General features: G+C 40.6%; 1 long non-coding RNA gene across 1 annotated transcript in view; it reads left to right on the top strand.

The window, feature by feature from the left end:
• Positions 1-26005, top strand: part of LOC124777918 — a 761041-nt gene that overhangs the window by 530620 nt on the left and 204416 nt on the right. Inside the window, exon 4 of the long non-coding RNA XR_007015802.1 lies at positions 6505-6545. This is a non-coding gene — a long non-coding RNA (uncharacterized LOC124777918). The remainder of the gene's footprint in view (positions 1-6504; positions 6546-26005) is intronic.

The following is a 26005-nucleotide window of genomic DNA, read 5'->3' on the forward strand; positions in this document are numbered from 1 at the left end:
GTATGTTTGGTTGAGATGTTCGAGAACCCCACGTGCAATATCCGCGGATGAAGCAGCGTTTTCGAAATACGTTTGCTGACGAAGTGACAGTGAAATATTTTCGAATAACTCCACCAGCATCACCTGTCCTCGTCTCAGTTTGTGTGCATTTCGGGAAGTGAGAGATTTGAAAGTGAGCCGATCTTCAAACTAATTCTACATCCAAGCGGTACATTTCCGGGGATGGGTTCCTCACCAAATTTTATTTACAAATCCAGTCCAGAACCCCAGAAGCCCTTAATAGGAATTATGAAACACCGTGTATATGAAGGGGTAGCACAAAGTTTTGATTATCACTCGAAAAATAAAGTTAAATAATAATTTTCCTCTCCATGCTGGTGAACGGCTTTCAGTTAATTTTGGAATTGCAGTTTATCGTTTACAGCTGTTCTGTTGCTTCATTTTTACGCTCCGTTTAGATCTACACCTGGACCATCATTGTGTTATGAGAGCAATACTCAACTGTACATCTTTGTCATAAGTTTGGAATATCCCAGTGCAGTAACATCTTCAGATAATCTAATCATTAACCGCATTATTTATCTGTCAGACTGCAACAAGAGTGAAACTAAATCACAAGTCGTAATCTACTGTTCCCAACTGCAAAGGCTGCATGCCACAGACCACATACGTTTCACACGAATTAAAGGTCGATATATTTCTTAGCTTATGGCTAACCGAAATATATTGGTGATGTGTGTGTTGCAAGGAAATCCTTCAGATAAAAATGGTGGACTGTTCTCTGACAGATACTTTTTCAGGAATATAACACAGCACCTAAAGGCTGCTAGAGACAAAGAGCTGTTTTCATAACCGATTTTGAGTACTCCTGTTACTTGCAGCAGTTCTTTAGGTTCATTTTATTGTGTTACTAGCCTTTCCCCTGTGGCTTTTCCCACGTATGCGGTTGATGCAAATTTTGAACACACCTCTTCCTCCACCTTTCTGTATCATTCTCTTCCTTCCTCTGTTCCCCTCAACCATCTACCTCTATCTGTTTCTTCCTCCCCCTCTGGTTGTTAATTTCTTAAACCTCTCCTCTCTGACCTAATGTCCTTCCTCCTCCCTCTCATCATATCTTCCTTCCCTCTCTCCTCTGCCTCCCCATCTCTCTCTCCATCTCTGCCTCCCCCTCTCCCTTTTTCAACTGCCTACTACTCCTTCACTCCTTCTATCTGTCACATGCACCTCCTCCTCTTTTCCTCGCTGTGTCCATTTCCTCTTCCCATTGCTCTGTCCATCCCCTCCTCTACGCATCTCAACCTGTCCCAGCCCATGCTCAATGGCACGTGTAGTCCTCGCATAACATTTCAATAAAGCATCGGTCTGCCTGTCATGCAGGACAGGCTGCATGCAGAGGCCTGGAAAACCATTTCGCCCCTGACATGTAGACTGCCCTGCAAAGTAAATAGTTTTGCCAGACTGATACTGTTCCCACACTACATGGCTGTCGTAGTATTCATGCCAGGGCTTGAAAAAACAAGTTTTTGCCTATATCTCCCCATCTATTGGAACTAGAAGACTGTAAACCCCACAGTGCTGATACACATGTTGCCTGCTGTTTCTGTGACAGATATGGTTGAAATCGATCCAGGATTTGGGAGGAGATCCCAGACATGCACATAGACTCTGCATTATGTATAGAAGAGATAGGAATTAGACCACTAAAATGAATCAGAAACTAGGAAAAATGGTATTCAAGAGCCTTTCCATGGTACACCATCCTGATTTTGGTTTCCCATGGTTCTCCAGAGTCAGTCATCAGAAATGGCACATGCAATAAAATTTGGTTGTAAATATTTATTATTACTGTCATTTTGACTTTTTACTATATCTGATTTTTCAAGCAATTATAGTGAAATATTCTATGATCATGTACTGTAGACTCAGAGTTCCAATGGAATAAAATTAATCAATAATCACAAAAGATACGTCATATAGTACGTTTCTTGTTTAGTTTACACTGACAAATTAATACATTAATCACCTATTAGTCGCTCCCGATTTAGTACAGTCTGATGAAATATGATGTAACAGAACTTGGTTTTCTTGAGGCGGTGTGAAGACACCTCGATCAACTGGAATGAGTTATTCAAATGTATAAGACTATAAATATACTCTTTTTTTCTTCTGTACCTGGCCTTAATCCGTATTTTAACGCAGTTTACTGGGTTTAGCAATGTTAGTGGTAGAGAAAGCCTGGATGCCCTTCCTTCATCATCCCTTCCCACCCGGGGAACAACTTGAGTTGTTCATCTGTCTGCATCTAGTGCTAACTCGTGTGATAGTATAAGATCGCTTTCGAAATGTTTCCGAATCGTGACGTGGGACATGGGTACAAGCCAGCCCGCTATTCACCTGGTCGGATGTGGAAAACGGATGTGCCACATCGAGGCTAGCTGACACACTAGCCCTCGTCGTCAATCAGCCGGGCTGATTCGCTCCCAGGCTGGAGCGCTTCCTTACCCCCAAAGGGGCGTGCTAAGACGCGAGGATATCCGGGCTGGTTAAAAGATTATAGCTACATTTATGAAAATGACGAATGCACCTTCAAGCAAGTATGCTTAAGTAGTAATAATTTACCAATCGAGACGAGAAGTTCATTATTATTACTATCATACTACAGCATTCATATTATAAATTTTACTTCTCGTTTTATTTATCTATTTTTGCAGCTTCACTGTAAGAGCTAGCACAATACTATGTCGTCATAATATTAGATTTAAGTAAGGTAGATCACTTTCTGCTCTCGTTCGTAGCAGATCAGTATCAAAACCATACAACTTGTAATGTGGCGAAACGGAGTAACACTACGGCACCCGACGCAAAAGTTTTCATGATTTAGCTCATAAAACGTTTAACTTCTTTCAGTTTTTGTTATTTTTAAACTATTATTATCTCGTTTTTTGATTCTATTCTTTCTATCCCTTTTAAACTATTTTGATCTTGGTATTTTAACATTAGCAACATAGTATTTGCACCTTCAGCTGAGACACTGAGGTGCTCATTAAATGGAGATAACAACCGTATGTCCTGCTGCTTGAGAAGTACAAGAAAGTCGCTATAACCGCACAGATAACTAGAGGAGAATATTTCAGATAGGTATACATTTTTAACACGAAAAAAAGCTGGTCAGCTAAGTTTTCTGCCCTAATAATCGGAGGGAACATTTCTAAAAAATATATACACAGTTCACTGTGAAAAAAATGATAACTTAATGAGTACCTTGAGAGACTTTCACTGAATTCAAACCACAAGTTGCTTCAGTTCGCAGGAACAATGGTAATCTGATTATGAACGTATACCGCTGACAGGGAGAATATGCACCGGCAGAAAAATATTCCCATCGGAGCACAAAAAAGACGAATGTGCTTCTGTTTATTAAAAGACTAACTGATAAAGAGGTTTATCAGCTGCCTCATGCTGCCTTCCTCAGCACCTTCAAATTTTTTCCCCGCTTCTAATTTCTCCTTCTCTCTCAGCATAAAAAAGCGCGAATATTTCCACACGCAAGAATTTTTGGGAAAATCTTTAAAGGTGCTAATAGAAGGTAGAGCGAGGCAGCTGGTAGCCCACTTTTCAGTAAAAATCTTTTACTAAACAGGAGAATATTCGCGTTTTTGTGCTCCGGTAGGAGCATTTTCTTGCTCGTTTACATTCATTCCCTGCTACAGCACGGAGTGTCACTCATATGAAAAGGACTTTTTGGGTCAGTAAAATTTTGATAGTTTACTTACAGAAATTGAAATAACGCAAAACTAATTTTACACCTCAGTCCCGAATTTAGGAACACAAAAATTTTGCGTGTGCTTCAGAACAATAACATGGGGTTCCTAGAGGATAACGAAGAAGCTTTATAGCATATTTACCGATGCTACGTTACTTCAAAAGCCAAATTTTTGCCTCACACTGGGTTTCGTGTGAGTATTTTACGTGTGCAAGTAGGGTAACTTTGAACCTCTGGATCTCGGATATAGATATCAATAAAATTTTCATGACCGTCCGAGATCGGGATCCTAAGAATATACCATGAAACTTTCAGCCGTTTTCTGTGCAAAGCCATTACGAAATCCACGGATCAGCTTCGGTACCCAAAAACCGTATTTTTCTGGCGTTCTCAGCAACCGCCCATGAACTAAATGTTGCCTCCATAATCCCCTTAAGGTGGGCCGTAGACCACATCTAACGTAAGAAGAACCAACCGATTTGCTCCATTTCCCTTAGTTTGAGCAAGTGTGATATTAAAACTTTGACCCTGCATTGTAGGATAGCTACAGTACGACGATCCTTAAGTTGGGTACATAAATGGTACCTAGCCCAAGGGATACCCAAACCACATGACCCTACATTACTGATACCATTGGAACGCGAGCAATGAGCCCCGAAAAAATTCCGTTTTTGTACGCGGCGCTTTTGGAACATACTTGGTTATGCGTGCTGTTGCATTCGTACCGTTATATGCTCCGATGCTGTGCGTTACAAAATGGGCCATTATCGTATAGAGCATGACGCATGATAGGCGGCACTGCTAGTATCGACCGTAACACTAACTGTATGAATTAGACGGGACTCGGACGAAAATACTGTATGTCTCCGTAGGTATTTGGAAGCGTCATGTCTAGAGTTCTTCTCACAGTTCTGAATAGGTGATGACAATGTGAAGAGGGAATCCACACAACGGAAACGTTGGTCGAGGAGATCTTACGAAAGCACAATCCGATCAAAATCCGGAGTAATTACTGCCACACTTTATTGTGCAATTTAATCCATCTGCGCACACTTTAAGTCGAGTGGATGGTCGATTATCTCGCGACGCGGTCATATCTTTCCCAAGAAAAACAATTTCTAAGTACTTTTTAAAAAATGAACACACCGCCATTTGACTGTATTGTCGTTTATTCAATTAAGAGCTAGGTTTCGGCCTTTTATGCCTTTTCCTAGTGATTGAGGTTATGACATTAGCATGTATTGCAGGACATCAAGCTTAAAATTGGCTATAAATTAAAAAATTCTCCTCCACGAAATGTCAGATGTAATATCATAATCTTGTAAAAAGATCAGTAAATAATAGTGGGAGCACGTCATATTTCATAAAAGTAGGTAATTAACTTATGGCCAATTTTAAGCTTGATGTTCTGCAATATATATTAATGACATAAACTCAATCACTCTAAAACGACATAAAAGGCCGAAACCTGGGTCGTAATTAAATAAACAATAATGTAGTCAAAATGCTATGTGCCCATTTAAAAATTATTGAATGATTGTTGCTCAGCAACATCAAAAACTGTTTAATTTATAAGTACTTGGCAACATAATTTCCTATAATGGACTCGAAACCAAATCATTAAATAGTCCGTTTCACATAGGTTCAAAATGGTTCAAAGGGCTCTGAGCACTATGGAACTTAACTTCTGAGGTCATCAGTCCCCTAGAACTTAGAACTAATTAAACCTATCTAGCCTAAGGACATCACACACATCCATGCCCGAGGCAGGATTCGAACCTGCGACCGTAGCGGTCGCGTGGTTCCAGACTGTAGTCGTTTCACATAGGTTCATAGATCTTGTGAACTTTACTAAAACCGTCATCATGGCACAGGAATATTTTCATCGCCTTATATTTTGACATATATGATGTAATTTTTATTTATTTATGTATATGTTCATAGTGACCAACTAGGATCGTGTATCATCTTCAGTTCCGCTTCTTTGTTTGTTGTTGCCTATTTTTCGAGTGCTCCATCTTCTCCGCACGTTGTTCTTTCCTTTCTTTCGGGCACTTTATTCCTCATTATTCCTCATTATTCTGCCTTGAAAGCCTTGCCGATTTTCTATGTTTATAATAAAACAGCTCATTTTATTTATTACGGTGTCTTTGATATTGTTTGTTTCTAATTCTTTTCGTAATTCCGTAATCAGCACTATTGTGGAGCCTTTTCTTGCAAACACAGGAATATTTTTTGCTGTTTACAGTGCTGTATTGTATACTACTAGTATTTGGTTACCGTACTTGTACATGTTAATCAGAATATTAAGAAATGAAATAAAAAAGAAAATTAACAAGAAGATTCTCTGCCTCTGTTTATTTTCTCTCGCTTTATTCTGATAGTCGCACGAAAACTGCGTTTTGAAGGTTATATCAACACGTATGGACATTTACCGTTGGGTACGATGCAGTACATGTAGAGAAAATTGTCGACTTAATCTCTTACACTCTCTGCTTAACTGGGAACCTTACGACACCACTCCCAGCTCCTAGAGGTCCAGGCGCAAAAAATAAATAAATAAATAAATAAAAATAAACTGTATTTCTACAGGTCATTCAGCCCATAGCCACGAAAATAATCTACTATTATCATGAATATATTTTTTCACCTAATTAAGATATGTGAATACTAGAGTAGAGAATGAAACGCCAAAAATTATGTCTCTTCATAAACAAATTCTTATTTTCCTGTTTCAGAAACATGAGCGCTACCCCACGCGAGGAAGCTTAAAAAGAAAGTGAGTATCAATTCTTTACTCATTGCAGATGGCGCGAAACAATACTTTACGTAGAAATAATGTCTCTTCTGCAGATTTATGTGACCTCTGATTGTATTTATAGTTCTTCAATATCTTGATAATCAATAATGTGATAACAGAAAATTAGACATCACTCTATTAGAATAATTATGGAGTAAAATTCAAGTTAGCATAAATGTATTTAAGTATAATGCGTACACTGATGATTAGGACCACATTATGATGCATCACCTCGTCGTATGAATGATGTTTCTTGTTAACAGCAGGTCGATGGTCGAGTCCTGATACGCCAATATTTAGACTAATGGCTGTGGGGAGGGGGGGGGGATGTCTTGGAAATCGGTTCCTATTTGAGCTTAGAACATGGGGTGCAATGTTTTCTTTCCGAACCAGTGGCCATTTGTTTAGCCATTGGAACTTCACTTTTACAGTACATTAAGCAAGATTTGAATGACGAATCCATGCTGGCGCCCAGGAAAATTGTGCGAATCGATTAATTCCTTTTGAAAAATATTTTACAGGGCTGAAGTTAATACCCAGCTAATGACACAATGTGTATGTGCACCATTCAGATTTTACACACAAAAACAGGCACACTCGTTGAGATTCTACATGCAAAATTAGCCTTCCTTAAACAAGCCCAGACTGAAACAAAACTGATGGTTCAAATTTGGTCCACTTTGTATTGGACCTTGTTAAAAGATCAGTTTTAAAGTTTAGAACAAAAATTTATTCAGTAATTTTTACTCATTGTCGAAATATGATGGTTTAAAGCCGAGCTAAATGTAGCACGTAAAATTCGTTCTTATGTGAATTGAATGCACAGAAACGGTTTAAACAAAATAAAACAAATAAATGTGATCTTACGATAAAATTGAAGACTCGCTTTCGAAAATCTTATATTCATTCGGATTTCACGTGCAAAAACACGTTTGTGTGAGTGTTTCACACCAGTCGATTTCTGTTTCAGTCTTGAGAGAATCGGTTCCAATTTTTTAAGCAGATGGACAATACGTGCAACTAATGGTCGTTCTTTCGTTTTGTGAAAGCATTATCCGTTGCCACGATATACTGGTCTAAAGTTACAAATAAAATGCACGTAAAATCCGGTTTCACGCGAATAGCGCGTACTGTGATGGTTTAAAGTGATACAAATGATAATAAAAAAATGTTTTCTTACGTTATGTATAATAAGTGTTTGCAGAAATATTTCATTGATCAGGTTTCACGTGCGTAAAATCACACGTCTGCACATTAAACTGTTTCGTAGAAATGCATTGAATTTTAAGCGCTTCATTTTGGTATGATAAAAATCTGGTTATTACTGTTTAAAATGGTTTCATTGTTTAGTCGTTAATGATTTTATTCGCCAGTGGCTTAAAATCATGGAAGAGTGTTTGGAATTGCAAAAAATGCATGTAATCATACCCAAAATTGCACAAAATGGTATACTGTTTGATCAAGCATTTAAAGCGTGCTTGATGACCACGCAGAAAATTAAACTAGCCCGAAATAATTATAATAATTGTCATAAAATAGATCACCTTATTTTTAACTAGTGTAAAGTGTTTTATTGCGTTTTCTGCAAAAACTACTACGCTATCTTGTAGAAAATTTATTTTCGGACAAAAGAAGCTTAAGTTAGTCAGTTTTCCTACAGGATTTTTAATCCTTTAGACGGTATAGTGTGGCATGCACTGCTTCGCAGTTCTTCTACTTATTGCAGCCATTCATACTCATACTTCATTTGGATTTGTTCTTGCTACATACTGCACTAAAATTACTCACGTTAGGTTTTGTAAATCCGGTTTTTTAGTTTTCAGTTTTTTTTATTCTATAAGACAATGACAACAATATTAAGCTAAGAAATAACAACAAGGTTATGCGTTTCAGCAATCAATCATTTGTTGCACAAATCTGTCAGCTTTTAAGTAAATTTATGTATGTAATATCATAAGTTTATCTACGTGTTTTAATCTATTTACATGAATTATTATCAAAACTTTGCACCATATTTAATATTTCTTTCGGTATCGTATTTACGTTTGCTACCTTTTTACATTCCTAACTCCGACAACGATATATTGACACGTTTGTGTTATGATAGGAGCATTTTTCATTTCGATAAAAATATGGCGATGATTCCTGTTGAAAATGTAATCACTTTTTCTTGTAGTGGGGCCTGAAAATGGTGGATTGTTTCATTGAAACCTGTTGTAATTACATTTATTTGTTTATCACATGGCAATGCATATACAAAGATTACAGAACTACTTCATGTCAACATTTAGATACAGCTCTCCAGCATAAGATAACACATTCGGGAGGACGACGGTTCAATCCCGTCTCCAGCCATCCTGATTTAGGTTTTCCGTGATTTCCCTAACTCGTTTCAGGCAAATGCCGGGATGGTTCCTTTGAAAGGGCACGGCCGATTTCCTTACCAATCCCTCCCTAACCCGAGCTTGCGCTCCGTCTCTAATGACCTCGTTGTCGACGGGACGTTAAACACTAACCACCACCACCAGCATAAGATAATGCAAATGACAGCAGTTATATAAGGATGTCAATGTCTTTTATGCATTTTATTGCACCTCTCGTAGCTGTCAGGAAACTTTCGCAAGGGCATGTGTGGAACATGTTGATACAACATGAGCAGCTGTCTGTCGTCGTGCACGACAAACAAACGATGGTGATACAGGTGTGCCCCACTAGTCGCTGGTGGTGTTATGACCGCTACACATATTCACGATTGATGTGCCCTGACGGCGGTGGCATCTTCCAACAGGACAACTCTCCTTCTGAGAAGGCCAGAGTAGTGCAGAAGTTGTTTAAGTAGGGTGATAGTATCTAAAGTTGACATCTCGGCTACCAGAGTCGCCTGATCTGAACCCGATAGAACACGTCTGGGACGCTATAGGCCGCTATCTCCGCGCGCAATAAAACCACTGAAAGTAACTCACGGAAATTGCGTGGCCTGTGCACAGGCATGTGGTGCCACACACTTCTAGAAATCTACTAGGGGCTCTTCGAGTTCATGCTACGCGGAAGACGAAGTAAATATTCCAGAATTCGAATCGAGAACAGCTGCCAGCATGAGTAACGTAGAAGTAAATATCCTCGGAGTAGTGGAGCAACTTAAATCAGTTAATAAGAGCAAGTCTTCTGTTCCGGACTGTATACCAATTAGGTTCCTCCCGGAGTATGCTGATGCATTAGCTCCACACCTAACAGTCATATACAACGGTTCGCTCGACGAAAGATCCGTACCCAAAGATTGGAAAGTTGCACAGGTCACACCAGTATTCAGGAAAGACAGTAGGAGTAATCCACTAAATTACAGGCCCATATCGCTAACGTCGACACGCAGCAGGATTTTGGAACAAATATTGTGTTCGAACATTATGAATTACCTCGAAGAAAACTATTGACACACAGTCAACATGGGTTTAGAAAACATCTGTACTGTGAAACACAACTCGCTCTTTATTCACATGAAGTGTTGAGTGCTACTGACAAGGGATTTCAGATGGATTCTGTATTTCTCGTTTTAAAAATGGTTCAAATGGCTCTGAGCACTATGGGACTCAACATCTTAGGTCATAAGTCCCCTAGAACTTAGAATTACTTAAACCTAACTAACCTAAGGACACCACACACACCCATGCCCGAGGCAGGATTCTAACCTGCGACCGCAGCAGTCCCGCGGTTCCGGACTGCAGCGCCAGAACCGCTTGACCACCGCGGCCGGCATTTCTCGTTTTCCGGAATGCTTTTGACACTGTACCACACAAGCCCCTTGTAGTGAAATTGCGTGCTTATGGAATATCGTCTCATTTGTGTGACTGGATTTGTGATTTCCTATCAGAGAGGTCACAGTTCGTAGTAACTGACGGAAAGTCATCGAGTAAAACAGAAGTGAAACTACCTGGCAGATTAAAACTGTGTGCCGGACCGAGAACCGAACTCTGGACCTTCTGTGAAGTTTGGAAAGTAAGAGACGAGGTACTGGCGGAAGTAAAGCTGTGAGGACGGGGCGAGAGTCGTGCTTGGGTAGCTCAGATGGTAGAGCACTTGCCCGCGAAAGGCAATGGTCCTGAGTTCGAGTCTCGGTCCGGAACATGTTTTAATCTGCCGGGAAGATTCATATCAGTGCACACTCCGCTGCAGAGTGAAAATTTCATTCTGAAAATAGAAGTGACTTCTGGCGTTCCCCAAGGCAGTGTTATAGGCCGTTTGCTGTTCCTTATCTATATAAACGATGCGGGAGACAATCTGAGCAGTCGTCTTAGATTCTTTGCATATGACGCTGTCGTTTATCGACTAATAAACTCATCAGAAGATAAAAAAATTGCAAAACGATTTAGAAAAGAAATCTGAATGGTGCGAAAATTGGCAGTTGCTCCTACGTAACGAAAAGTATAAGGTCATCCACATGAGTGCTAAAAGGAATTCGTTAAACTTCGGTTACGCGATAAATCAGTCTAATCTAAAAGACGTGAATTCAGCTAAATACTTAGGTATTACAATTACGAACAACTTAAATTGGAAGGAACACACAGAAAATGTTGTGGGGAAGGCTAGCCAAAGACTGCGATTTATTGGCGGACACTTAGAAAATGTAACAGATCTACTAAGTAGACTGCCTACACTACGCTTGTCCGTCCTCTTTTAGAATACTGCTGCGGGGTGTGGGATCCTTACCAGACAGGACTGACGGAGTACATCGAAAAAGTTCAAAGAACGGCAGCACGTTTTGTATTATCGCGAAAAATGGAAAAGAGTGTCACAGAAATGATACACGATTTTGGCTGGACATCATTAAAAGAAAGGCGTTTTTCGTTGGGACGGAATCTTCTCACGAAATTCCAATCACCAACTTTCTCCTCAGAATGTGAAAATATTTTGTTGACACCGACCTACATAGGGAGAAATGATCACTACGATAAAATAAGGGAAATCAGAACTCGTACGGAACGATATAGGTGTTCGTTCTTTCCGCGCGCTATTCGAGATTGGAATAATAGAGAATTGTGAAGGTGGTTCGATGAAGCCTCTGCCAGGGACTTAAATGTGATATGCAGAGTGCCGTCCGGGGTGGCCGAGCGCTTCTAGGCGCTACAGTCTGGAACCGCACGACCGCTACGGTCGCACGTTCGAATCCTGCCTCGGGCATGGATGTGTGTGATGTCCTTAGGTTAGTTAGGTTTAAGTAGTTTAAGTTATAGCGGACTGATGATCTCAGAAGTTAAGTCCCATAGTGCTAAGACCCATTTGAACCATTTTTTTTTTTATTTGCAGAGTATCCATCTAGATATAGATGTTTTATGTTCCAAACAACTATTAAGTAGTTGGCCACAATGCAACTTCCTGGCAGATTAAGACTATGTTCCAGACCGAGATTCCAACTCGGTACTTTGCCTTTCGCAGGCAAATGCTCTATCAAGTTACCCAAGAGCGAGTCATGACACCTTTTCGCAGCTTTACGTACAACATGTTTCATATCATCGGACATTCCGCTGTAGAGTGAAAATTTCATTATGTAGATGGCCGTTATTTTTTGGCTCATGAGTGCATGTGTATTGCTTATACTTAGTAGCTACATGTAGCGCAAAACGTCATTTGCATTCCGGAAACACGTCACGGTTTTTGAGCGGTGCTGACAAAAGCATCGATGTGTTTCGCTGGAATAAAACTGCAGTTCATTAAGATTAAGAAGCCAACATATCTTTTGATGTAACAATAACGAACTGTGGAATATACTTCGTCTTGCCCAAAAGTAAAGCTTTCAAAAATGAAAGGCGGTTCTCTGATGAAAGGGAAATAAGTAACTACTACTCTTTTTGTTTATGAATAAAGTCAGCGACGTGCACTTCAAAGGAATCAAAAATTAATGTGAAATGGATTTTACAGACTTACGTGTAACGAAGCATTAATTCCTGGTAAAGCTCAATCCTGTTTTTCAAAAGCGTCGTTAAATACCTTTGAACTTTACGCCCAGTCTCTCTAAGTTCTCATCGACAAATGAAGAACTACATCAATTAGACAGAAGGTGTGCCTTCTGCAGATACCGCCCGCTTAATACGTACAACACCCACACGCCTCTTCGTTTAATGAGGAGAATCTAATTAATTTTTAGCGTTCCGGGAAAGCTGCTTTTCATAGAAAGTGGTAAAGGCGTAGAACTATAAAATATAATTTAAGGAAGTAGAAATTTGTCTCGTTAGCAGAAGGATAGTTGCTGAATATGACTGTAACTTCTCTGCTATTATCTCTGTTCAGTACGAGATGGCATCCATAAGTAAACAGTATTCAGTGTTTGCCAGTCTGATTACATAAAATGTTTCGGACGTTATCTATATTGATCCTCAAAGAAACTATTTATTCAAATCTGTATAAAGAGTCACGTAGAACATGTTAACGTACATATTTCAGTAGCTATAATTCTTTGTATTTTATTGACTAATGAGTTCTTCACTATCATATCAGCTATGCCGATTACCATTGAGTAAATGTTTGAGCTAGGAAAGAAAGGAGTCGAATTTTGTTAGAAGAAATGCTAGAAACATATAGGAGGAAAATACTATATTCACAGATAAAATACACTGTTAGCTTTAATTTTAACAGATAATGTACGAAATACTGTGAAATATGGCTATGGTTCAACTGATGTTCTATAATTTACATTTTACTTATGCCTTCCTTTTTTTCTGTCAGTTTCTGAGTTAAAATCGCTTCACAATCAATAGGGTCTCGGACTGAGAAAGCAACTACGATTGGTATGATGTTTTACAAGAATTAGAACGCTATCCATAGACATTTGTGCTCAGAAATATATATCTATCTTGTTGACTTTTTGGTTAAATGTTTGAACGGAGAGAAAACGGACTCTGTATAAATTGCACTATGCTGTTTTTGTCCGAATTTTCATAGTAAAATGCATGGTGGGGAAAAGACAAAATAAGCAATGAAACTAAGAAATGGGTGGTCTATCTTTGAAAAAAAAAAGGGACTATCTGTCCGAAATTAATCCAGATAGTTAAGAATAAAATAGACATTTGAGGGGAAATTCTTGTCTGAATTTTCATAGCCAAACGAAGTGTGTGGAATGGACAAATAAGGTATCAAACTGACCAGCATGAAGTCTAATTTTGCAAAAAAAATATTTAGTTGCTTGAAATTAGAGTATTTAAGAATAAGTAAGTGTTTTGATGGACAATAAAAATATTTCACGATAAAGCTGCTGCTACCTATGTAAAACACGTGTCAGAAAATGGATCTATTCAAGGTGTAGCTATTTTGCGAATAGGGAGTTCCGTTGGTGTGATATTTAAATGTCACAATGGCTTCCTTCCAATCAAGTAGTAAATGTAGGACGTTTCTACTTATAGCACAGAAGTCACTAGGAAGAAAAACGAGGCGTCAAGACGTTCAGCTCTTCAAGGCGTAGCTATTTTGCTTAAAAAAATTTACATTGGTGTGTTATTTAACAGTGAAAATCGTTTCTTCGAATCAAATATTAGCCAGGTCATCTCGAGAAGACTCTAGGAAACCAAATGATGTGTCAATAACAACATGCTTTCTGAACACAATTTGAAAACTAAAAAAAAAGATAGAAACTGAAACAAATCGGTCCAATATTTTGTGAAATGTTATGTCTCTAAGTAACAAGTAAAGTAGATTAGAGAAACATTTGACATGACTTTAAATGTTGCTGTAAATCTTGTACAACAAATGACGTGTGTCACATATTTCTCTAATCTATTTTATATGTTACTTTCAGACAAATCATTTCACAAAACATACAACCAATTAAAATGTTGTTGTTGGATAAACTGACCTTCTGACTTATTTCCAAATTCCTCATCTGTGTACCACAAAATAAATGAAGAGGTACATTTGAACACATTTTGTGAATTAACATGTTTTGTATTTCTTAGATGTTTGAAAATTTATTGTGTAATTTTAATCGGTTTTTAAATGAGCAAGTTGGAAATAATATCTTAATGTCTGTCGTTTTTATACGTTAATTCCATCAGGCTCGTGTTTCATAACTGGTAATAGAACACCTTGTACACAGGTTCTTAAGGGACAATATGGTTTTATGGAATTACTTCAAATACACAGCACAGGTCTCTACTCACAGTCAGTTTCATTCTTGTTGCTAATTGTGATTCCAGTTGTCTCTTAAAATGTGTGTGTGTGTTTGTTTGTTTGTTTTTCCATATCTATGTATTTTGTATATCTTTATGCTGTTTACCACATTATCATATATGATTTATTTGACCCTGTGACCTAGCTTACTCAAGCTGAAGTTTATACTGTTTGGTTACTTTACTTTTTAATGGCCACATCACAGTATACTGGCCGTTTATAGAGATCTCTTGCATTTTTATTTGTTTCTTCTACAAAATTTTGCTATTAACCGAAAAATATCGTTTCATACCAAATGTAATACTCTGTGTAAAATAGGAAGTGCATATTAAGAACAAATTTCCAATATATTTTCCCAAGAAAACTCCAGGTCAATATATTTAAAGCCGGACGTGAGTTTGTTTGAAAAATTCGATTCATTTGGAGTATGAAGTATTTGAGTACTATGAACCCTACTTTCCTTTCATAATAGAAACTAGTCATTAGCAATTACTTTTAGAGTAAAAACTGATTGGGTGTAATGAAGAAGGGAAGGTTAGCGCTGAATATCCCGTCGACTCCGAGATTTTTAGAAACGGATCAAAAATTCCTATTACCGAAGGATGGAATAGGAAATCGGCTGTAGCTACGTTTAAGGGTCTGGCAGTTTAACCCAACTCCAGCATCTCAATCAGTGTACCAATATGTCTGGCCAAAACTGCATGAATACAACCATGATGTGGAGAAAAGATGATGGCAAATAAAAATCAGAAACTTTGAGGAAAACAATATCGAAATACAGGAAGACCTACAGACAATCGACGCTTCGTGCAAGTATTGGCAGGCAGGGCGTGTTAGTGGTATTCGAAGCACCTTCCGTCACACACTTTAAACCGGTTTGCGGAGAGTATTTACGGACCTGGATGACCAAAGTTGTTCGGTTCCGTCAATATCAATACACATGAAGCACCCGCACAAGAGGTCCCTTGCGTGGTGGAGATGTAGATGTCTACAGTGTGTCCCACGAAGGAGTTTACACTGTTTGAATTTTAATTATTCCAACCAAAATATGTAAACACTATGAATTTTTTAGGTCTGAAAGGTGGTCACGACATTACTGACGGTGTTTTAGTGTTGAACATGTACAAAACGTCCTCCGTAGACAGCAACAAAGCGTCTGCAACGCTTCGACATACCTTCCAAGATGCTACTCCAGGCGGGTGTAAAATGAATGTGCGCAACGGAGAATAATAAGCGCAAAAATAAAGATTTGGCCCTGTCTGACTATCCCATGAAGCAGATCTTAGGATCCCTTAATTCTATAAATTACAATCTAAACATAAATGAATGATGAAGACAACTAATCCTACTAAATGATAAACGTTGTTCCTGGAAGTATGTTTATTATAGATTAAAAGAAAACTTATATTACAAAGTTGACAGTTCTTAAGTAAAACTACTAATCAGTTGCCCAACTATGCCCCTTATTATGACTGCGCGATCTAATATCAATAACGCAAAATGATGACATCATCTACGTACGAAACAGTAGAAGACACTACTCTCAAAGATGATCGTTGGACCGGCCGCAGTGGACGAGCGGTTCTAGGTGCTTCAGTCTGGAACCACGCAACCGCTACGGTCGCAGGTTCGAATCCTGCCTCGGGTATGGATGTGTGCGATGACCTTAGGTTAGTTAAGTTTTAGTAGTTCTAAGTCCCAGGGGACTGACGATCTCAGATGTTGTCCCATAGTGCTCAGAGCCATTTGAACCATGATCTAAGGTGGTGTGGAACCTCAGTGGAAATAAAATAACTTTATCAAAGCTTTTTAGCCTTATAGCTCTAATAAGCCGAAGCAATTTGCGATATCACCGTATGTACTGCGTCGGATGCGTCGAAGTGATGGTTTTCGTATTCGTCTACGACAAAGGAAGAACTCCAGCCACAAATAAACTCTTTCAGACACCAGGACGGCAGATGGCGGTCCTCTGACTAATATACTCTAATACTGTCTTCTCCTCTCTGTGTTCTACAGACGAGAAACGCCAACTCCCAGCCACAAGGACGGAGTTCACGTAACGTCTCAACGTAAGTATAGGCAGAGGAAGTGCTCTCAATTACTGAACGCTGCGTACTCAACGGAGACTTCCAACCCGGAGGTGAAGTCCAGAATCGTATAGGTTCGCAACATTACAGTGCCTAACTGTTCTAACTATCAACTCTCCTGATAGCAAGGACAGCAAGTCAACAAAGATTATATGCAGCGACCGTCACACACGGGTGCTCACAACGGAAGACCACGTCTCTCCAGCGCTGGCTTCCCAGCAAGGCTTGGCTCCCCAACCCCGTAGTTCCGAAAACGAATCATATTCCCGAAACCACGGTATATTTTCCCTCTCTACAGATTCTTCCGAACGCCGACCAACCATATTTTAGTCTTTTGTCCTTCCAGCACGGGAAGTTTGCGAGGAAAAACCTCTTCTCGTACAATGGTACGCTTCTGAGTAAATATCCTTGGTAATAACCCAGCCTGCGTGGTTTCCGAGGTGCCGCTTCTTTGTTCCTCTCACCTACGTTCAAGATATTCAGCGTTTCCGGAGTATAATCCTTCCTGTTCGGCTGCAACACTGGCCGGTCGAGACTCTATTGTGCTCCAGCGCTTACGTGCTACGATGTCCGTCTCGCTGTTTCCTGTGACTAAGCAGGACCAACACACCTGTGTGGGCCTTCCACCCAGGGCTTCAATTCCCCCAGCCGTTTCATTTCCACTGGCGTTCCAACCTCTACTAGTATAGGCAATCATTCATTACGCCGTTTTTATAATAAAGACACTCCGTCACCTTTCATGCAATAAGCGTTAACTATTATTTACAAAACTTACGTGACGATGTTAGTCTCCTTTATACATATTCATATATACGATGTACAACCTGTCACATGATACCCAACTGTGTTTGTAGATCACGGCAAAGTATGTAGATGAGTGCTTGTAAGGTGCGAAATTGTAGCCACCTTACAACCTGTGCTCACAGGCAATGACTGTCGCCTTTCTCACGTCATGCAGTGAACATGGCTATGTGACGTAGACGGCGTCCTTCAGAGCTCTCCGCAGAAAGAAGTCTAACGGCTTTAAATCGGGAGATCTTGGTTGAAATTAAACACTTTCTCATCGGCCTGTCATCCTGTCAACATATGTGTCATGCAGGAATATCTGCACGTCACGATGGTAAAGTGACGTTTTACCGTCTTGTTGGAAAAAAAAGAAAAAAGAAAAACAGACACCCTGGTACCGTTTTTGAACAGATAGTACAATTCGTTCCTGCAACATGGTAACGTACGTAACACCTGTCACTTTTCCTTAAAAAAAGAATGGCCTTAGAAGTCCTCTGATAGACATACGACACCGCACTGATAATCCAGGATGATCAACAATTGTTTCTTCCATCCGTGGGGATCACCTTTCGCCCAGTACACCCAGATATGGTGAATGATGGTTCCATTCAATTCAAACATGGCCTCATCAGACCGAACAATAACGTCAGTCAGCTGTTCATTATCTATCCGAATCGTCTTCATTCATCGCGTGAAGAAACCTGAGACTGTAGAGCTTCCGCTTTGCTTGTTGTCAAACACGAAGGGCAAGTGATTTGCTTACACCTGATTCACATACAGCTTGCCGTGTGGACTACTATGGGGATCTTGTGAAAGCTTGTGACACAGCGTCCTCCCATCTTTGCCCGTTACTGATGTCTTCCTTTCGCACAGTCCTTTCTTCAGGTAACTCACATTTCATTCCTTCTCAAGTTTATCACGGAATTTCGTTATTGTTACACGTGACTGTGGCTCAGTATCAAGCTCTGCCCGCTATAGTCTTTGTACTTCGTTCATGGTTTTACATTGACAATAACACTTCAAAATCCAGTTTCTTTGCTCCAAGGACAAGTTTCCAGTTATCTTGTTTTCTTTACGTTTGGTTATTGGCAACCGAAAATAAACAAAAGAAAAATAAATGAATGGCTACACACACTTTTCATGAGAGCACGATATAATCACAGTTCGGCCAAGCTATCATCAATACTTCGTAAGTTATTAAAGTTCAAACAGTGTAAACCCCTTTGTGGGACACCCTGTACAATCGTTTGTCTCGCTGTTTACTGGTAAATGCATGGCATATTATCGAAAATGCAACTACAACTCCCTTAAGGTTTTAATAAACAAATTACGTTAGGTCATTCTGTATGTTCTATAGATCACTTGAACAAATATTTCACAATTATGTGGAACTACATCGAACATTGTGAAAAAATTCAAGTAAGTTCATTGCGAAGTGAAAGATAATTTCGTAAAATGAAAAAGAGACTGAATTCGAAATGGATATTTGCCTATTGATAGGGGATACTCAGACTAATTTGCCTCGATAATGAATCTCAGCGCGATTAAACGCTACAAACGTATGCATTTGCTAATAGACTCCTTTGCACGCAGTATTACTTTCTCCTCCCTGAAACTGCAGTACATAATACCGTTGGCGACGTGGGATCGACATTTAGCCGTGGTTTAACAGTTACGGCTGCGTGATTTATACACTCTGACTGACGAACTGCTTTTATCTGCCGAAATGTGCAGACGCGGAGAGCTCATGAATTACGCTATTGGCTGTAATGCGGTACGACCCTTTTATCTGCCAAAATATCCCTTCAAACGCTACACAATAGCTTTCCGCCCCCGCGAGGTCTATTGTCAGGCTAATAAATGCGTAAAGCTCTGTTTGACCGCAATCTGACAAGCACGTTGTGTTGGTTGTGACTGCCTCTGAGGCTGGAGGTAGGTGCTTGTGACAGTCAGTGCGAAGAGGGGGCTGCATCCGTCACGTCGATGACCGCCATTGTTCGGATAACAACTGTGGTTCAAATATTACTGCAGTTCGTTCGCTTGTAGTGCTTTATACTGGAGTAGCTGATTCCACAAACTCGGGAACCAACAGTGTGTTCATTACCAAGTGCCCTCTTCCACTTTTTCTACCTGACTGGGATGCAGAGGGTGCACAGAAATATGAAAAAATAAAAAACAGAAACACTGCCATTCTGTGGTGAACGTGTGGGTGCTATTCTGTCATTCTGCACAACGGATTAATCTGAGATGTACCCTTTACCCTGTAGCTCCTGCAAGATGCAATTTCCACCCCCACACTACTACAGAAGCCAAACAGACGCTCCTAACGTTCTAAAGAGAAATGCCTGAAAAACTTTCAGCAATAAATATCTTCTGGAGTCGTCCGCTGTAAGGAAATGACACAAAAATTGACAATTTCTTACGTAACTAGTGGGATACTTGGGTACTGGAGCAGTGCTAGTTAGTGTAAGAAAAACATGAAACTAACGAAAATTATTATTATTATTATTATTATTATTATTATTATTTTTGCAAAAATTCTGAAAAATCACAATGTCACTTTTAGTTATGAACTGAACAAGTTATTTCCGGGTTCTTTTCGGAATGTGAAGTTACCTCTTAAGGATAGGATTCGCTAATGAAATTTCTATACAAAGTTTAAGATTGTTATTGACTTGGCAGAATGGCTGAGAGCCACGCCTACTCGAATAATTATCCATTAGAATGTTGCTAGGTACGGTCGAGGATGTTGTGTGTGAAATGCAGTGAAGTGTACTGTTGTGGAGGAAATATGGGGCTCACAAGAGCTGTAGCACACAATACCGTAAGCTGCGACGACTGCTGTCTGCGCCACTCACTGCTGACAAATAGGATAACTCTCGTTCTATCTGGATTGACCTTTGCCAATCAAACTCTCCCTACGCCTTGATGAAGTCATGGACTCCTATTCGACCCTAGTCTAACTATTGGCGTGGTACACCGGTTAGATAACCAGTCCACCGCGATGCCACTCAAAAATTCGCTCGCAGGCATTTAACTATAACTCTGTCCATTCACACTACACAATAAGTGTGGCAGCAACACAGTGAACAACGCTTAATCACAAGGACTCAATATAGTCACACTCCGATTTGCTCTTGACAGAGGTGCTCTCCCAGTGAGGTACTGAGGAGAGACTTGTTCCTCACTCGTTGAGTACACATACGAGCGCACACACTCTCGTTATGTGTTCTCGCTCCAAGAGTGACAACGGAACGGCCCCTCTCCATGCCAGGCATGAAGGGGTATATCTTTCAGTCGCTTCCATTACGCCTTCAGGTCAAGGCATCAGGAATATCGTCTGCCAATCAGCATTGCTCTTTTAAAATGGGAGAATGACATTTCGTGTAAGGCGACCAATCCGGAAATCTGTAGCATCGGTGTTTGGCGTCTCTCTGTGAAAACCTCTGAAACTGTGTGCTATGTTTGTAAAGAATGCATAGACTGGGCACTCCCACACAATGTAGCGGAATTTGCTTTTAAGCCGAACACGGGGTTGTTCTCCCTTTCACTTGGGCAAACGCTGTCTGCTCTACGGGTGGTCACCGGCCAACATAGATAGGTTGACTCGTCCTCTGAAGGGACCGGCCTCTCTCGAACTAAAAGCTTTTGTGACCGTCGTGTCTTGAATGTGTGTGTGTACGCCAGCGTCGAGTATTTCTATCTCGGTGCGCACTTGCGATTTACTGGTTATTTGCATATCGTTTACATGAATTCATACAACATTGACTTTATCTTATCGAATTTGGGTTCGAATGAAGTATCTTGATGTGCGGAATATGATTGTGATGGCGGAATATGTAAGCAATGAAGGTCAAGAGACCACGACGTCTTACACCATGTCCAATAAGGTGTGGGAAAGCCATTGACACTCGAAACAGCTTCCAGTCGTCTCGTAATCGATAAATACGGGTCCTATATGGCTTTTAAGGGAGCCTTATATCATTCTTTCTGAAATTATTGCTAAGGTAAAGTAAAGAAGACGGGGACTGATAATGATCACGCACCCTTAACTCCAAAACAGATCGCAAAAGGCACTATAATAGTGAGGTCTGGTACTGTGGTGGCCAGGGAAGATCCCGCGATTCATTCGACCTCACAAAACTAGTGCTGTACTATGCGAGTTGAGTGAGACCTGGGTTTCTCCTGGCGTATACAACTTTCAAACAACTTCCGGGAATTCAGCCAGGTAACACTTTCAGCGACCACCGATATTTCGGCGGGAGAACTCCCCGCCATTTTCAAGGCAAACTGCAACGGACAGGCGACGTACATGCAAATTTAAAACCTCGGTTCTCGAACTGATGCAGGAAAGATAACACACACACACACACACACACACACACACACACACACACACATTTATTGTTCTTCGACCAGTATCGTTCGTAGAACATCTTCAGGCTAAAGCCATGATATACGTGGCATAATTGTCGTATATAATGTTGTACACCAAATCCAGAAACAATGATCACAAACATTTTGCCAACGGATACTAGAAAGTGTGGTGAATAGGCACGGCATGCTACGAACGATAAACTACGCCAACTACAGTAGTACACAGCTGGGATATCGAGGAAGACCGCTATGAGGAAGCCACGACGGACGAGTCTGGCAACGTTTGTAGATTCCTCATATGAAGCCATTTGGGTTATAGTTTACTGCCATTGTGGTAAAATATCGCATCTTAATCTCACGCCGGCGAACGATGCGAGAAATGCGTTTTGGCGTGATCTGCAGAACTTTCTTCACAGGTGATGAAACTGTTCGTAAGCGACCCTTAGCATCTCAACTGTCTCGTTGATATTAATTCTACAGTCTTATTTCACTATAGCATTATTTTTATCGATATCTTCGTGAGGAAACTCAACCAGGTTGAGGACTATATTTCCAGGAGCATATTTCATCTTTATCAAACTATTCTAATTTGGTAATTTCTTTTTATTAGACACTATTACGTAATGAATTGAAACATGACATACCATACTTCATCAAACGAAAATAGCAAAGTAAACAGCTACACTCACAGATTAATGAAATTCTAGTGGCAATAGTACGACTAATTTGGAAAAAGATAGCATATTACTCTGAGATGCTTTCTAATACATCTCCCTGCCTCTCCATGTATTGGGTTGGGGAATTACTTCGCAGTGTTTTCCAATAAGTTTAATGAAAACAATACATAAATCTAACAGACTTTAGTCATCAACAATACATTTTCCTTCACCCTTTACAACACACTGCCAACGCTGGTGTAACCTTTCGTTTCAGAGACAGTAGAAGTCAAGCGGTTTTGTGGTGAAGAACTCATCCAGCCATGTTGGAAGCGCATTTTCATCCATAAAGGACGATAGATGAAGGTGGTTAGACAGAGAGCGGAAAAGGTGAAAAACGGAGGGCACAAGATCAGGTAAATAAGGTGGGTGCGGAATGACGTCCACACACAACTCCTGTATAGTGCTCTTTGTCAATTTAGCAGAATGCGAGTGGGTGTTATCGTGGAGTGGTATCACTTCACGCAGTCTTCCTGGTAGTTGTTCTTCGACTGCGTCTGCAACACGTGTCAGGTGTCGACAATAACTGTCAGCAGTGATCGTTACACCTCGGGAAAGCAATTCGTAGTACACTACACCGTCACAGTTCCACCAGATGGAAAACATCGCCTTTCGTAAATGCGTGCAGGTCTTTGTGCGCGAGTTTCTGCTTTGTTTGGGCTCAACCTTTCTTTTCTTATGTTGGCAGAAAGACAGCATTTCTCGTCGCTAGTAACGATACAGGGTAGGAATCGTGGGCGTTGTTCGGGATCCAATTCATGACGGGTCACCCGCTGATTTTTGTGATTTTGACTTAGAGCATGCGGTACCTATACACATGATTTTTAAACCTTCCCCATTGCATGCAAATGTCGCACGATGGTGGGATGACCACAGTTCATCACATTTGCCAGTTCTCGAGTACGCTGACATGGATCATTGTGGATTAATGTGTTCAAGCCTAGAAAGTCTTCCTAATGTGGAGAGTCACTAATGTAAAAATGATCATCCTTAAAATGAGAAAACCATTTTCTTGCCGTGCCTTGTCCAATGGCATTATACCCACACACGGTGCAAATATTTATGGTTGCCTCCGATGCTGTCACCCCTCTGCTTAACTCAAACAGAAGAATATGTAGACAGTGTTCCTCTTTCTACATTTTTGGCGCTCCGTTTTCTAGCGTCCTCAGCTCCACTCACTAGCTCCTAATGACAAAATTACAATATGTTGAATCAGTTAGGAACAGTGAACTACAAATAAAAAAGGCAATCGATAAATATATCCATAGCAATTGGGACACCAACATGCAGAACAAAAACGGTACGAACTTACGCATTCGTCTAATATATCGGTAAAAAGTATTTGCTGTAGCGTACATCTCATTCACTAGTAATGTCATTGATAATGAAATAATAAGATCAGTGTTTATTGTAATGCTCACCAGCACAATTTATTTCCCTTGATCTCGGCATACAGAATTGCGGCTCGATCGCCCGTAACAAAAATTCACATCTTTCTATGCTAATATCTGAAGATCTAATAAAATTTATTTCGTCTTCCTCTGTCAGACCAGAGTCACCGAGCGGAAGCAAGACAATTATGACAGAGATTTAAATTAACCGTTAAGTGTGTCTGGTGTTGCAAACATGCACTGCTAAACCAGAAGCGTAATTTATTTATATAGTAAAGCATGGTATAAAAGAGGCGTTCAGTAACTAATGCAACACCTTTTTTTCCTGAGAGTAGGTTGATTTTATTCAGGATTTCGATACACCATATTATTCTCCACTCTTTTAGCCGTAAAACGCTATTTTTGAACATAATGTCCGTTCAGCACGACGGCCTTACGCCACCTTACTGGGAGGGCCGGTATACCCGCATGACACCACTCTACTGGCCGACCTCACAGCCAACGCCTTATTGCATCAACAACCTCACCATCATCCGAGTACCGCTTAACGCGCACCGCATCATTCGTTGGTCCAAACAAATGGAAGGTGGAAGGCAGGGATCCGGGCAGTGCGGTAGGCGAGAAAGAGCAGTTCAGTGGAGTTTCGTGAGCTCCTTTGGAGTGCACAGGGTTGTGTGAGGCCTTGCATTGCCATGGCGATGGAGACGTTCATTTGTATTCTTGTGGCGACGAACACGCTGAAGTAAGTTTCAGATACCGGTACGAAGGGTAGGTATAGCACCGCCATCTACAATACTGGACATTAAAATTGCTACACCAAGAAGAAATGCAGATGATACACGGGTATTCATTACACAAATATTTTATACTAGAACTGACATGTGATTACATTTTCATACAATTTGGGTGCATACATCCTGAGAAATCAGTACCCAGAACAACCACCTCTGGCCGCAATAACGGCCTTGATACGCCTCGGCATTGAGTCAGAGTTTGGATGGCGTGTACAGGTACAGCTGCCCATGCAGCTTCAACACAATACCACAGTTCATCAAGAATAGTGACTGGCGTATTGTGACGAGCCAGTTGCTTGGCCACCATTGACCAGACGTTTTCAATTGGTGGGAGATCTGGAGAATGTGCTGACTAGGGCAGCAGTCGAACATTTTCTGTATCCAGAAAGGCCCGTACAGGACCTGCAAATTGCGGTCGTGCATTAACCTGCTGAAATGTAGGGTTTCGCGGAGATCGAATGAAGGGTAGAGCCGCTGGTCGTAACACATCTGAAATGTAACGTCCACTGTTGAAAGTGCCGTCAATGCGAACAAGAGGTGACAGAGACGTGTAACCAATGGCACCCCACACCATCACGCCGGGTGATACGCCAGTATGGCGATGACGAATACACGCATCCAATGTGCGTTCACCTCGATGTCGCCAAACACGGATTCGACCATCATGATGCTGTAAACAGAACCTGTATTCATTCGAAAGAATGACGTTTTGCCATTCGTGCATTCAGGTTCGTCGTTGAGTACACCATCTGTGATGCAGCGTCAAGGGTAACCGCAGCCGTGGTCTCCGAGCTGATAGTCCATGCTGCTGCAAACGTCGTCGAACTGTTCGTGCAGTTGGTTGTTGTCTTGCAAACGTCCCCATCTGTTGACTCAGGGATCGAGACGTAGCTGCACGATCCGTTACAGCCATGCGGGTAAGATGCCTGTCATCTCGACTGCTAGTGATACGAGGCCGTTGGGATCCAGCACGGCGTTCCATATTACCCTCCTGGAACCACCGATTCCATATTCTGCTAACAGTCATTGTAGCTCGACCAACTCGAGCAGCAATATCGCGATACAATAAACCGCAATCACGATATGCTAAGTCCGACCTTTATCAAAGTCGGAAACGAGATGGTACGCATTTCT

Source organism: Schistocerca piceifrons, chromosome 2, assembly GCF_021461385.2.
Source record: "Schistocerca piceifrons isolate TAMUIC-IGC-003096 chromosome 2, iqSchPice1.1, whole genome shotgun sequence".
NCBI lineage: Eukaryota > Metazoa > Arthropoda > Insecta > Orthoptera > Acrididae > Schistocerca > Schistocerca piceifrons.